This window comes from Nyctereutes procyonoides, unplaced genomic scaffold, assembly GCF_905146905.1.
Source record: "Nyctereutes procyonoides isolate TBG_1078 unplaced genomic scaffold, NYPRO_anot_genome, whole genome shotgun sequence".
NCBI lineage: Eukaryota > Metazoa > Chordata > Mammalia > Carnivora > Canidae > Nyctereutes > Nyctereutes procyonoides.
The window spans coordinates 16,456,903-16,473,542 of NW_026575145.1; positions in this window are offsets into that span (position 1 = coordinate 16,456,903).

Below are 16,640 nucleotides of genomic sequence, written 5' to 3' on the forward strand. Positions count from 1 at the left end.
ATGTTTGAACTGAATCTTAAAAATTCTTGGATACAATTGCTGGCAATCAAAACTGTTTCAGTTTATTTTGTGTACTTTGATTTTTTTAATCCCTCTCAGAATACTCTAGGGAAATGACTTCTCAAGTGCATTGATAAAGTGATTCAGTTATAATGAGCCGGATTCTCACCTGCGTGTTTTGATAGAAGAGGAAGAAAATTTCAAATTCTCACTAAGGGGGATCCCTGGGTGGCCAGCGGTTTAGCGCCTGCCTTTGGCCCAGGGCGCGATCCTGGAGACCCGGGATCGAATCCCACGTCAGGCTCCCGGTGCATGGAGCCTGCTTCTCCATCTGCCTTTGTCTCTGCCTCTCTCTCTCTCTCTGTGACTATCATAAATAAATAAAAATTAAAAAAAAAAATTCTCACTAAGGTCCAGGGCACAGACTTGCCATTTAGGAAGCAGCCACTTGCTTAAAGCTTAGCTTAGACCTTGATGGCTGGTCTTCAGGGAAAATTCTTCAAGTAGACCAATAGTACAGTGTTAAGAACTGGCCTATAGATCCAGAGAACCTGAGATTTAAATACTAGCACTGTTACTTACAAGCTAATTATGAAGAACCCAATCCTCTATGCATCACTATTGGCTCATAAAATGTAAATCATAGTAACTACCTCACAGATTTGTTGTAAACTTTACATGTGAGGATGTTTATAGGCAATTATGAGCAGGCAAAATAGACATCTCATACAGTCAACATCCTCTTCCATCTCTTGGTGGCATGAAGCATGTCATGTCCAGTTCCTTTAGGTGGGTAGTCTACTTTGAGCTGTCCAGACTTTCCTCCCAAGTGGATCTTTACCTGGCTCCTCTCCTTTTCCCTCAGAGCCTATGATTAATTCCTCAGTGACTTGTTCTCTACTTTCTATCTTGGCAGCTAATATGAAAAATTTATTCTTGTTAATATAAAGAGCCAATGGATTAGTTTTAATAAACTACCTGTAGCTCATAAGGATAGTGAGAGATTTGTGGCTAGTCAGATACAATGTTTGGCATCTAAGTCTCCCTCTTCTTTTTCCCCATAGTTTGGGTTTACAAATCTGGTAACTTAGAAGCAGTTCACATCTTTTTTTTTTTTTTTTGGCATTTGTATAGTAATGGATATTAAACTTTAGTATGTGGGCAGTGAATATAAAGGACAATCAGATTTCTCATAAATGAGATTAACTAATGAAAGGCATATGATTTGAAAAGAAAAAGGGAACTAGTATTTATTTAATACTTTCCACATTCCAAACACTGTACTAAAACTATTCAAAAGTTCATTTACTTAATCCTGACTAATAAAATAGGTAACAAAACTAGGTTTTAATGCAATTAAGTAATTTGCCCAAGGCCACAGTAGACAGAACTGGTATTTAACTCCAGCTCGTTTGCATACAAAGATTGTTCTTTATGCATCACAGTATTTTAATTCATATACTCCATGAGAGATAGGACCAGCTGTAAGAAACCTGACATTAATCTAAAATAATCAACTAATAGTATAGCTTGACTTTTATGGGAAATCTGTTTACTTACCTGCACAATTATAGGACATTAATTTGGTAAAAGATCTTAGATATATCATCTATTCTCTACCCCTTAGCATGTAAAATCCTCCCAACTTTCTGGGCCTTAGGTAAAACATGTATTTAAGAGAATTGAGGGAAAAAGAAAGAGGTCCAGAATTCCTTTTGAGCAGATAGGGGAATCAGTTCTCAAATCAAGCTCCAGTTTTCTGCTCATTTAATTATCTAAATATTTCTTTTTCTAAGAGTGGCATCAATGTCTAAAATGAACCCAGATTGATGTCTGGCATCACTTTACCAAGGTACAGTCCCTACCCAAATTTCAGATAGTGACCAGTATGCTTTTGTAGCACAAATTCCATACCAGTTGTTGAGGACCACTTGATCTGTTTTCTACTAAAATACTCCCAGGAATTGTCAAATAGTGTGTAAACATCTCAACATTGCTGGTACCAGGCAATGCTATCTGTAGTATAGGGATGCTTAGGTAGATTTAAAGTAGAAGAGAGGTAGTGTGTCTCATTTATAAAATCTGTGGCAGTCAGACAACCTTCAAATATATATTTTCTGCTCCTTAGAACTTTTTAAAGTTCTATTCCTCTAAATAATTGGCTATAAAAGCTAGCTCCTATGGAAGCACCCTGATTATTATTTTAGCTAAGATAGAAAACTCCATCTATCATAGAGATGATATGATAGGGGATTTTATTTTATTTTTTTATTTTTTATTTTTTTTAATTGGAATTCAATTTGCCAACATATGGCACAACACCCAGTGCTCATCCCATCAAGTGCTGATAGGGGATTTTAGATTTACGACTATCTGGTCTATTATGTTGTTTACCATCTAAATATTCATCTAACGATTGAGTCCAGTTAGCTACCCAGGAACCCTGGATTTCCTTGATTCATTACAAGAAACTAGTGCCAAGAAACGCTGAGTGTCTCCCAAAATGTATACAAAATGTATACAGTAAGATTGTATGCTTTAGTCAATTCATGAGTAAATTGCAGCCAGATGTTGGATTCATACCATTAAGTGACTAAAAGCACAAAAACTAATATTAAGAACAAGAGCTTTTAAAGAAAAATTAAAAAAGGCATTTAGATAGGAAAGATAGAACTAAAACTTTATTTGCAGATAATATGATTGTCATAACATTTCGAAGAAATCCACAAACAAGCAGCTAGTGCTAATACATGAGTTTAACAGGTTTTTGGATATACAATCAATATACAAAAATGAGTTGTATTTTTATATACTAGCAATGAACACTTGAAATGGAAATCCATGAAATTATCTAGATTAGGTAATGGTTTTTGAGACTCAACACCAAAACACAAGTGATAAACAAAAAATTTGATAAACTGAACTTCATCATTTTTAAACACGTGCACTTCAAAGAATACCACTAACAAAGGTAAAAGACAAACCCACATGCTGGAAGAAAATATTTGCAAGTCATGTAACAATGACAAGGAACTTATATCCATAATATACTAAGAACATTTAACTCAACAATAAAACAACCCAATTAAAAGATAGACAAAAGATTTGAATGAACAGTTCTCAAAGAAAAATATACAAATGGTCAAAAAGCACATGAAAGAATGCTCAGCATCATTAAGCAGTAGGGACATGCCAATCAAAAACCAGAAAGAAGGGTGCTTGGGTGGCTCAGTTGGTTAAGCATCTGCCTTTGGCTTAGATCATGATCTCGAGGTCTTGGGATCAAGACTCATATTGGGCTACCTGCTTAGTGGAGAGTCTGCTTTCCCTCTGCCTCTTCTCCCCACCACTCATGCTCTCCAATAAATAATAAGGAAAATCTTCTAAAAAACCACAAAAGATATCACAAGAAATATAGCCACTGGAATAGTGGAAAAAACAAACAAACAAACAAACAAACAAAAAACATAAAATAACTAGTGCTGGCAAAGTTGTGGAGAAAATAATGTAACTGTGTCCCAAGCAGCCTAGAGGTTGCCTCTAGCTTATAACTTGACTCATTAAAACTTCTTTTATTTTTTTTAGAACTTTTCTTTTTTTTTTAAGATTTTATTTATTTATTCATGAGAGAAACAGAGAGAGAGAGAGAGAGAGAGAGGCAGAAACACAGGCCGAGGGAGAAACAGGCTCCACACAGGGAGCCTGATGTGGGACTCGATCCCGGGGTCTCCAGGATCACACCCTGGGCCGAAGGCAGGCACTAAACTGCTGAGCCACCCAGGGATCCCCTATAACTTCTTTTAGATTTCAATAGAACACTGACTCTGGGGAAACAAGGAACACTAGCCACTGCTGCTAATGCCACCAATTGTTGGATCAGTCATTGAAAAACTTTGTCAGTATGATTATTCTAATCCTACCATCATTTCTGTATATAATCTCATTCATGTACCCCCTCACACAATAGATTTACAGAAATCTGCTTCCTGTGTCACTTAACTGGGCCCATCTAGTAACCCACCACCCAGAAGTCCCGTTTCTTCCTTACTCAATCCCTCATCAAACATCTTGTTCAAAGCAGTAGTGAAGTCCCATAAGCTTACAAATTTCTATTGGCCAAACAGAATCCCTAAATTAATTACTCATGTAAAAATTCTACTGTTAATAGTCTTTGCAGAACCACCCTCTCTAAGCTATTTTATTAAGAAGTGCTTGAACTACTCAGATGGAGATTATCAGACCCCCATTTGTAACATAATACTTCAGTAAAGAATATTCCCTAGGATTTGGGGAAATTAACTGCCTGTCAGCTAAGAAGGAGGAAGTAAACTCCCCACACAAAATCCTGGTTCCAAAATTTAACACCTACTATGCCTTAACATCTTTTCAGCTGTAGGGATAATACATGGGCTATGGTTGTTTGAACAGTTGGACAATGGGAGGCTGTGCTTGCTAGGCTTTCTTCTCACTCCTTTCTCAGTCCATGATAAGTCTAAAATTGCCTGTTGGACTAGCTCTTTCAGATTATTCATCCAGAACATTTGGGACCTCCCTGGAGAAATACTAGATGGGGATGAATATTCTGTTGGGTATACTTTGCTCCCCTAGTGGGGAGTTACAATTCATAAACATGTGTTAGGAAATTTGTCTATTAGGTATTAAGGAGGGCGCTTGATATAATGAGCACTGGGTTATATGCAACTAATGAATTACTAAATTCTACCCCTGAAACTAATAATACATTATATGTTAATTAAATTGAATTTAAATTAGAAATCTAGAAAAAAGAAAATTTGTTTACTACTAACAAAAAAATTAACTCTCTTGTCATCCTGCAAAAATCTTTGGACTCCTTGGTTAAAGTGGTACTAGACAACAAAATACCCTTAGACTATTTTAGCAGAACAAGGAGGTATATGTGTAGTGGCAAACTCTTCCTGCTGTACTTACAATAACACCGCCACACAGGTTAAAACTAGTAGACAAAATTAGACAGCAGGTCACTTGTTTGCAGCAGAGCTTAGACCATCACGCCCCTCTGCTTTGTGGGAGTTAAGACTGGTATACTGGCCTATTTTCTTGGACATGCTCTAGTATCAGATCTATTTTAGAGGGAATAATAAAGATGGGTCTTAGAATATTACCAATACTTATTAGAATATACTTAGTGGCAAAACTAAAATGTTATGTGCCAACAGATTATGCAAAAAGAGTCCAAAGTGTTATATAATTACTACCTTTAAAACAAGGGTCCAAGACTTATATCTTACACTATGTCAAGATCTTTGATTCTAAAATCCCTTCTATGTGCAGATTCAACTCAAATTCTATTCTATAGCTGCCCATATTCCATAGAAACAAAATGAAGGAATGACAATGGTGATTTGTACCTGTGTCCCAAGCATCCTAAAGGCTACATATCTCTAATTTACTGATCTGTGGTACTTAGCTTATAAGTTGGCTAATTATAGCCTCTTTGAGATTTCAATAGAAAACTGACTCTGGGAAACAGGAAACCAGAGGTTCCTAGAAGATCAAGCTTGACCATGCTATAAAATAGCCTTCCCTGATACCAGCAAATTTGCTTGAGATCATATCAGGAATGATTAACCACTATACTACTGTTTCCCCTGAATGTGAACACTTAATACTTCACCGTGTCTCCACTTAAAAGAAGTACCTGCTTGGTCTAGAACTTTGGAGATGATCTTTGGACTTTAGTCTGCAACCTTCCCAGATTTCTGGCCTCCTGAACAAAGCAACCTTTCCTTTCTAACCAACACTAGTCTCTGGAGTATTGGGTGTTCAGGGACAAGAAACTGAATTTGGGTTTAGGTAATTAGAACCCTTATGCATTGCTGGTGGGAATGCAAAATGGTGCAGCCTCTTCAGAAAAACTGTTTGGCAGTCTCTTACAGTGTCAAACAGAGTTATTATACGATCCAACAAAATTACCCCTAGGAGTTTCTATAATAGAAATGAAGTATGAGTACTTACACAGAGACTTGTACACAAATGTTCATGGCAGGATTATTCATAATTGCCAAACTGTAATACCAACTGTTGAATGGATAAACAAACTTTAGTGTATCCACACAAAGAATACTATTTAGCAATTAAAAGGAATGGGGTGCTGATACATGCTATAACATGGATGAGTTTCAAAAAGCATTATATTCAGTGGAAGAAATAACATATAAAAGATCATACGTTGTATGATTCCATTTACATGAAATGTCCAGAAAAGACCAATCTATAGAGAGACAGAAAGTGATCAGTGATTGTCTGGAGCTGTCAGGAGGAGATGGGGATTGACTGCTAATGGGCACAAGTTTTTGTTTGAGTGATCAGAATATCCTAAAATTAGATTGTAGGGTTTTTTGTACCAGTCTCTAAACACAATAACTGCCATTGCATTGTAGACCTATCATGAATGAATTTATGGTACGTAAATTACCATAAATTACATATCTGCAAAGCTACTTTAAAAAATTGTAACTTTTGTCTTTTTGGATAAGAGTTACCTGGAAAAATAAGTCATGTCAATAAAGACAAAGGAATAATAAAGTTTTGTTAGTGAAGACAGCAGAATAGTAAAGCCAATGTATGCAGACGGTTAACTTATGGGGTTTACAGTTTCAGTTTTTAAAACCAATATATACATATATTTCAATCATAAACACATCAGATAGTTAAAACTGCAATGCAAAAAATAAAATATACTGTGTGATAGAGTGAATGGGTGGCTATTCTAGGTGTAGCATTCAGAAAAGAATTTTATGAAAACATTTTTTTAAAAAAAGATTTTATTTATTCATGAGAGACCCCACAGAGAGAGGCAGAGACACAGGCAGAGGGAGAAGCGGACTCCATGCAGGGAGCCGGATGTGGGACTCAATCCCGAATCCTGGGATCACGCCCTGCGCCAAAGGCAGACGTTCAACTGCTGAGCCACCCAGGTGCCCCATGAAAACACCTTTTATTTTTTTATTTTACTTACAAAACCAGAGATATTAATGATAAAATGGAGCCAGCCTTGTGAATATGGAGGTCGGAGTGGGTGGAAGAATGGGAAGAGCATTTCAGTAAAGGAAACAGCTAATGCAATCAGGGGGTTCTTTGTTAGTTAATATTTCTCTAAGGCCTCAAATGAGCTCTTCAATTTCATCTCTCTAGACATCAGAACAATGCATCACCTGCCAGTGCTCTGCAAACTCTTGAATTTACTGATCTTTCTTCAACTTTTAAAAAAACATCTTTATTGAGGTATATATATATACCATAAAATTTACCCATGTTAGGTGTACAATGTAGTGATAGTGTATTTACAGATTTGTTTAAACATCATCATAATCCAATTTTGATGACCTCAAAAAGAAACCCTGTAAATAGTGTGACTCCTTTTTATTCTTCTCTCCTTTTCTTCCTTTCTCTCTCTCTCTCTCATCAACCAAAGGTTGGTAAAAATTCTTTCACTCTTCCACATTGGTCCATGGGCCAGTAGTTAGGAGCCACTATTTTATAGCAGGTTCCAACACTAAAATTTTGTGATTCTCTGACTCATCCATTCTTTTTTTTTTTTTTTAACTTTTTTTTTTGACTCATCCATTCTTTCATTGTGCTTTTTTTTTTCTTTCCTGAACTTTCTAACTTATTTTCTAGTTGACAGGTAGGCACCAAGGGTAAGCTTGGGTATTTTGGCATGAAGAGTATTCTGAGCTGAAGGCAACAGACCTAATAGGCTCAAGAGAACCCCCCCCCCAACTTAACTATATAGAAGGATCTAAATTGAGGGTCTTTTTCCAGAATAAGGGTCATCAGCAGAGATAAGTTTCATCTGAGTGACCCCTCTATCTGACAGGGCAAAAATCTAATTACTAAACATGTACTCTTCCTATTGCCTTGTGAAGTGCAGGTCTTTCCTCTGAAGTCCCAGCCACTACCCCCATCCCCTTAGTCCAGAATGACTATGCCTTGTTTTGCCCGTCTTTGGAATTTCCATGTCTGTGTGGATTTTAAATGTGTACGCTATTAAATGTGATTAATCCTGCTAATCTGACTCATGCCCATTTGATTCTTAGTCCAGCTAGAAGACCCTTGAAGGGGACAGGAATTCTTGCTCCCCAACCACATTATCTTTATTATCTTGGAGAACATTCGAATTGTTACAGTAGAAATGAATCCAAGTTTTACTATTTTTAAGACTTCAACTAAGTCTCTCTCTCTCTTTTTAAAGATTTTATTTTTTTATTTGTTTGTTTGTTTATTTATTATTTGACAGAGAGAGCAAGAAAACACAAGCAGAGGGAGCAGCACAGGGAGAGGCAGACGCAGGCTCTCTGTTGAGCAGGGAACTTGATCCAGGCATCGATCCCAGGACCCTGGAACCATAACCTGAACTGAAGGCAGACACTTAACTGACTGAGCCACCCAAGTGCCCCTTCAGTTAAGTCTCTTAAGAATAAAATACTAGAGTCTTAAAAGTATAGAAACACAAAATTAGTGCCAAAACAAAGATAAAATACTAAAATAGATGCAGATATACCTAATTTCTTCCAAGGCCCTTTGCCACCTCCTCAGGACACCTCGCTCTGCCCTAAGACTTTGTTGAGGATACAAATTAATGCACTGTATGAACACTTTCTTTTTCTTAGCAGAACATTAGTAAGCTTCTTCCCCTATTGGAGAATGAGATCCTTAATCTCCTACAGTCCCTGTGGGTGATGGTGGTAAAGAAGGGAAAACCCTGGTGGAATTAGAAGGCGTGAGAATACTGAAGCTTCCCCGATTCTAATTCATTTAGTAAATATTTATACCAGGCATTCCAGACTCTGACTGTGCTATGACTTTATGACAGTGAAATTTTAGGTGAACAATGCACTGTAAAGAATTATAATTTAGTGATTTTGCAATAAATATTCATGAAATTTATTGTTTATAACATTCTGGAATAAAAGTTTCACTATGTTTCCATCTATTCAAGTAAATTAATGTCAATAGCCCTTATCAATGTTTTTACATTGAAACCAAGCTTTAAAAAACTATTAACCATCCACTAAATAAATTCCACACTTCCTCATTTGCCTTTTGAAAACAGTAAAGTCAGCAGGAGAGGAGTCCTTGCCAGCATTTATTCAGGTTCCCTCCTGCTATCCTTCTCTTGCCTCCAATCAACCCTTGCTAACTCTTGCTAACATCTTGTTTGCAGAGAGAAAATGTAAATAAAAATTTTCATTGAAGAAGAAATAATAGGCTTATTCCAATAAAAATTCTGATTAGAAGCCAAATACTACACATGATATTTTTCTGGACTCCTAACTTTATTTATTTTATTTTTATATTTTTAAAAGATTTTATTTATTCGTTTGTGTGAGAGAGCGAGCAACAGAGCACACACAAGCAGGAGGATGGGAAAAGGGAAAAGTAGACTTCCTGCTGAGCAGGGAGCCCGACTTAGGTCTCCATCCCAGGACCTGGAGATCATGTCCTCAGGCAAAGGCAGACGTTCAACCATTTGACCCAACCAGGTGCCCCAGGGCTCTTAATTTTAAATGATTTTTTAAAGCAGATTTTTCTAGAAAGCTAATACATTAGATCGTCCATAGAATTTATAGTCATGGAATCAGAAAAGACCCCAAATACACAGAGGAATGTTGAAAAAGAAAACCAAAGCCGGGGCTCCATATCACTTGTCATCAGGGAAATACAAAGCTGTGATCATCAAGACAGTATAGTACTGGCACAAAAACAGACACATAGATCAATGGAACAAAATAAAGAACACAGAAATGGATCCTTAACTTTATGGTCAACTCATCTTTGACAAAGCAGGAAAGAATATCCAATGGAAAAAAGACAATCTCTTCAACAAATGGTTTTGGGAAAACTGGTTAGTCACATGCAGAAGAATGAAACTGGACTATTCTCTTACACCATACACAAAGATAAACTCAAAATTGATGAAAGATCTAAATGTGAGACAGGAATCCATCCAAACTCCTAGAGAACACAGGTAGCAATCTTTTTTACCTTGGCCACAGGAACTTCTTGCAAGATAGATCTATGAAGGCAAGGGAGACAAAAGCAAAAATGAACTATTGGGACTTCATCACGATAAAAAGCTTCTTCACAGCAAAGGAAAGAGTCAACAAAACTAAAAGGCAACCTACAAAATGGGAGAAGATATTTGTAAACGACATATCAGATAAAGGGCTAGTATCCAAAATCTATGATGAACTTAACAAACTCAACACCCCCAAAACAGACAATCCAGTCAAGAGATGGGCAGAAGACATGAAGAGACATTTCTCCAAAGAAAACATACATATGGCCAATAGACACATGAAAAAATGCTCCATATTCCTACTTATCAGGGAAATACAAATTAAAACCACAATGAGATACCACTTTACACCAGTGAGAATGGCTAACATTGTTAAGATAGGAAACAATAAATGTTGACGACAATGTGGAGAAAGCAGAACCTGCTTACACTGTTGGTGGGAATGCATGCAGGTGTAGCCACTTAGGAAACAGTCTGGAGTTCCTCAAGAAGTTAAAAATAGAGCTACCATACAACCCAGCAATTGCACTACTGGGTATTTACCCCAAAGATACAGATGTAGTGAAATGATGGGACACCTGCACACCAATGTTCATGGCAGCAATGTCCACAATAACCAAATTGTGGAAGGAGCCATGTTGTCCTTCAATGGATGAATGGATAAAGAAGATGTGATATACCTATAAAATGGAATATTGCTTAGCCATCAGAAAGGATGAATACCTTTCATTTACATCGACGTGGATTGAACTGGATGGAGGCTATTAGGCTGAGTGAAATAAGCCAGAGAAAGAAATTATCATATGGTTTCACTCATATGTGGAATAAAGGAATAGTGAGAGGGACCATAAGTAAAGGGGGAGAAACTGAGTGGGGAAAAATTAGGGAGACAAACCATGAGAGACTCTTAACTCTGGGAAACAAACAAGGGGTTGCAAAAGAGCAGGTAGGTGGGAGGATAGGGTAACTGAGAGATAGGCATTAAGGAGGGCACATGATGAGATGAGCACTGGGTATTATATATCTTGGCAAATTGAATTTAAATTAAAAAAAAATTAAAAAATTTGCAGTCAAGTATATGCCAGAAAAATATTGCCTTCATTTTACCTTACTGTACTTCATGTATTATCTTTTTCAACACAAATTTATTAAATGGCTATACTCAGCTAACTATTAGAGGGATACTACAATGTATAATATGCTGACATGGCTTAGAGAAGAAGTCAGACTCCTCTCCTGCCCCTCATTTTTATTCGTTACCCCACCAAGGTTTTTCTTGAGCTTTAGTTTCTTTTTTCTTTTTCTTTTTAAGATTTTATTTATTTGACATACAGCACAAGTAGGCAGAGCAGCAGGAAGGCCGAGAGAGGGAGAAGCAGGCTCTCTGCTGAGTAGAGACCTGACTTGGGGCTTGATCCCAGGGCTCTGGGATCATGACTTGAACCAAAGGCAGACACTTAACTGACTGAGCCACCAGGCGTTCAGTTTCTGAATTTTTCTCTCTCTACTGTGAGGCAGATGAGAAAAGAACTAAGTAGAATGTGCCTTTGAATTACCTGCTGGAGAGACAGAAGAGATGATGTTTATTCTCAAGCTCCTGTTCTCCCATTTATTGAGGGTTCTGGAGGTGTGCCAGAATGGCTGAAAAGGCTCCTAAAGGGCATCCCAAATGTTGACAGAGGAGAAGACTGGCAGAAAGCAAGAGAGCCTTGATGCACCTCAGACAAGGTGCTGCCAGGGCACACCTTCATATAGTTTCTTGTGGCAACAGTTCTAGAACAAAATGTAAGCCAAGACCATGTAAGACAACACATAAAGGATGTCCAACACAGCCCAATTCTGAACCCAATTCCAGTGTGTTGTGTTGGGGAGAGGGGTGAGTTTTTCACACCACCAAGCAACTCTCAGATGCCAGCTGGATGTCTGGCAATTCAACTCAATTCTGACACTACTGGTAGATACCATCAGATTCCCCTGGTTAAGGGCTCAGTCCCACAAGACTGCTTCTCTGTCTCAAGTTTAGATGCCAGTCAAAGCCCATCGTATTGCCTTTGCTCCTGACCTACGTTCTACAGATTGGGGATTCCAACAATCCCATCCTTGGACTTCAGAAATCAGTCAAAAGTCCAGGTCATTTCTTGTACTTCTGATCAACTGACTACACATCAGAGGTTCTCACATCCCTATCCTTGGGGTTGATTAATTTGCTAGAATAGCTCAGAGAACTCAGGAAAATCATTTGCTCACTAGATTTACCCACTTACCATTTTATTATAAAAGGATATAACTCAGGAACAGCCAACAGTATGAGGAAAGGGGGTGGAGCTACCATGCCTCTCCAGACATAGCACTCTCCCTGAATCTCCATCTGTTCACCAAACTGGAAGCTCTTCGAATCCCATTCTTTTGGGGTTTTATGGAGGCCTCATTGTATCAGCATCAATCAATTCTATCTCTAGCACCTCTCCCCTTCCTGGAGGTCAGTAGGTCTAATCACATGGTAAATTTCTCCTGGCAGCCAGTTTTTCTCCTTAGCTGGGGGTCCAAAAGTCATCTCATTAACATAACAAAACACACCTTTATCCTCTTGTCACCTAGGAGATTCCAAGGGTTTAAGATGCTCTGAGGGCTTCTGAATGGTTCAGTTGGGTAAGCATCTGACTCTTGATTTCAGCTCAGGGTCCTGAGATTCAGCTGGACTATAGGCTCCGTGTTCAGCAGGGAGTCTGCTCCTACCTCTCTGCCCCTCCCCAGCTCATGCAATGAGCTCTTTCATAAATAAATAAATAAATAAATAAATAAATAATAAATAAATAAATAAATAAATCTTTAGGAAAAGAAGTAGCAGTAGCAGCTCTGCCAAACACATGGACTTGTTTTAGCCTACACAAAAGACGACCATAATGGGTCATGCCCATTTCAACTGAGGCCTGCTTTTCTTTTTCTTTTAAAGATTTTATCTATTAATTCATGAGAGACACACACAGAGAGAAGCAGAGACATAGGCAGAGGGAGAAGCAGGCTCCATGCAGGGAGCCCGATGCAGGACTCGATCCTGGGACCTTAGGATCACGCCCTGAGCCGAAGGCAGACGCTCAACCGTTGACCCACCCAAGTGTCCTGAGGCCTGTTTTTTAAAAGATTTTGTTTTTATGTAATCTCTACACTCATCATGGGGCTTGAACTCACAACCCAAGGGTCAGGAGTTGCATACTCCACCAACTAAGCCAGCCAGACACCACTCAAATGAGGACTTCCAAGTTTGGAACAAAAGCTTCATGGTAAAAAAGATTATGCATTTGTCAAGCATTATCTTCTCCGCATATACATTTCTGGGGAGTCTGTCAAGGGCATATAGCTATGGCATAATGAAATTAGGGTGTTTGGGGACCTGGATTCTTGCCATCTCTCAGTATCATTCTACCTGGTAGGTATGATTGAAATAGGCCATGGCCCTTGACTTCATATAGCACAAGTGTTTCTGGCATATTGTCAACTGAAATGTTAAAGAATAAATAATAATATACATTTATATTTATTTTATAAAGTATATTTTCTTACCTTACTTTCAGAAATTCCCATCTTCAATCACTTTAAAATCCTTTGAAAGAATATTTCTTGGGACTCCTGACTGGCTCATCAGTAAAGCATGTGACTCTTGGTCTTGAGGTCATGAGTTCAAATCTCACATTAGATATAGAGCTTACTTAAAGAATTTTTTTTAAAAAGAATATTTCTTTAATATCCAGGCATTATATCTCAATGGTATTTTAATAAAACTGGAAAAAATGTAAATATCCAAGCTATTATTTATCTTGTTAAATCCATTTTTAACAGCTTTGTTAAGGTATGATTGGCATACAGTAAACTGTACATTTTATGTATACAGTGAAACTATCACCACAATCAAGATATTAACTTAGCATGAACATATCCATCATCCCCAAAAGTTTCCTCTTGGACCCTTTTGTAGTTCCTCCCTCTAATCCAACCTATTCCACTGTCCTATTTTGTCTTAAGGCAATGACTGATCTGCTTCCTGACACTAAAGATTTGTTCACCTTTTCCAGAATTTTATAAGAATGGAGTCATAGAGTATATACTCTTTTTAAAAAGATTTTATTTAATTATTTACTTGAGAGAGAGAGTGTGTGCACGAGCAAGGGTAGGTGGGTAGAGAATCGCAAGCAGACTGCAAGCTGAAGGTGGAGTGGGGAGCTTGACACCGGGCTTGATTCGTTACCATGAGATCATGAGATGAGCCAAAATAAGACTCAGCCATCCAACCAACTGAGCCACCCGGCGCCCTAAGTATGTACTCTTTTTTATATTTTCTTTCACTCAATGTAATTATTTGGAGATGCACCCATTTTATGTGTGTGTGTGTGTGTGTGTGTATTCCTTTGTATGGATATGCAATTTGTTTATCCTATTGATAAACCCTTGATTGTTTCCACTTTTTAGTTATTACAAATAAAGCTGCTACAACATTTATATGTAAGTCACAAGTATGGATATAGCATTTCATTTCTCTGGGATAAACCCCTAGGACTATAGGTGTGGTGTATGGAAACTTTTTTAAGTTTTTCAAAATGTTGTATCCTTTTACATTATATCAGCAACACATGAGAGTTACAGTTCTTCTCCATCCTTGACAATACTTGGCATGATTAGGCTTTTTAAAATTAAAAAAAAATTTTTTTAAAGATTTAGTTCATGTATTTTGAGGGGGAGGGATAGAGGGAGAAAATCTCAAGCAGTCTCCCCACTGAGCATAGAGCCTGACACAGGGCTCAATTCCATGACCCCAAGATCATGATCTGAGCCGAAATCAAGAGCCAGGCGCTTAACTGACTCAGCCACCCAGGCACCCCAATTAGGTGTTTTAATATTAGTTATTGTAACAAGTGTGTAGTAATGCAAGTTCCAGTTACTCCAGTCTTTAAAATTTTAGTAATTTTAGGGGATCCCTGAGTGGCTCAGCAGTTTAGTGCCTGCCTTCAGCTCAGGGCGTGGTCCTGGGGTCTCGGGATCAAGTCCCGGGATTGAGTCCCACATCGGGCTCCCTGCGTGGAGCCTGCTTCTCCCTCTGCCTGTGTCTCCGCCTCTCTCTGTGTGTCTCTCATGAATAAATAAATAGAATCTTTTAAAAAATAATAAATAAAATAAATAAAACTTTAGTCATTTTAATAGGTGTGTAGTGGCATCTCATTGTGATTTTAAATTGCCCCTCTCTCATAACTAATGATTGTGAACATCTTCCATGTATGTACTTTATTAAATGAAATATATATATTGTTCCTGTTCTTATTGCTAAGTGCTGAGGGTTCTTTCCATATTCTGGACTGAAGATTATCAGACGTACAATATTCAAATATTTTCTCTTACTCTATAGTTTGTCCTTAATTCCCTTAGCAATGTCTTTAAAAAAAAAACAAAATTTTAAATTTTGATGATACTCACGTCATTGATTTTTTTTTTTTATAAATTGTGCTTTTGGTGTTGAATCAAAGTAACTTTTGTCTAACCTAAGGTCACTAACATTTTTCTGTATTTTCTTCTAGGAATTTTATAATTTCAGGCTTTATATATATATTTTTCTATAATCCATTTTTGGTTAGTTTTTATATATAGTAAGAAATATGTACTGAAGTTCTTTTTTGTGTTTGTTTTCTGTATATGGATATACAATTGTTCCAGTAGCACTTGTTGAAAAGATTATCCTTTCTCCATAGATTTGCCTTTGCACTTTTATCAAAAGTCAGCTTTCAGGGGTGCCTGGCTGGCTAAGTCGGTGGAGCATGTGACTCTTAAGCTTCGAGTTGTGGGTTCAAGCCCTACATTGGGTGTACAGATTACTTAAATTTTTTTTAAATTAGTTTTGAATACATAAGTGGGTTAATTCCGGACTCTCCATTCTGTCCACTAATCTATTTGTCTATCTTGATGTCAGTGCCATACTTTCTTGATTACTATAGCTTTATAACAACTCTTGAAATCTGGTAGTTTGGGTTTCCAACTTAATTCTTCTTTTACCAAAGTTCTGGCTATTTCTTGATCTTTTCATTTCCATATGAATTTTAGAATAAACTTGTTAATATCTACAAAAAAAGTCTGTTGAATTTTGGTTGATATTGCTTTGAATTTATACATCAAATTGGAGAGAGTAGACATTAACAATATTGGGTCTTCTGACTATGAACACAGAACACAGTATATATCTTAATGTGTTTTTTTTAACTATATCTCAGAATGTTTTGTAGTTTTTAGCATATAAGCTTTGCACATCTTTTGTCAGTTTTCCCCTTAACATTTCATATTTTTTATGTTACTATAAATGATTTCATTTTAATTTCCAATTGTTTATTTCTAGTGAACGGATATATTTCCTGTACATCAACCATACTAAACTCACTTATTAGTTCTAGTAGTTTTTGTATACATTGCTTCTGGTCTTCTGTGTAGATGATCACATTGCATGTGCATAGAGACATTTTATTCCTCTTTCCTAGTGGGGATGCCTTTTCTTTCTTTTAATTACATTAATGCACTGGCTACCAATTCTAATACTATGTTG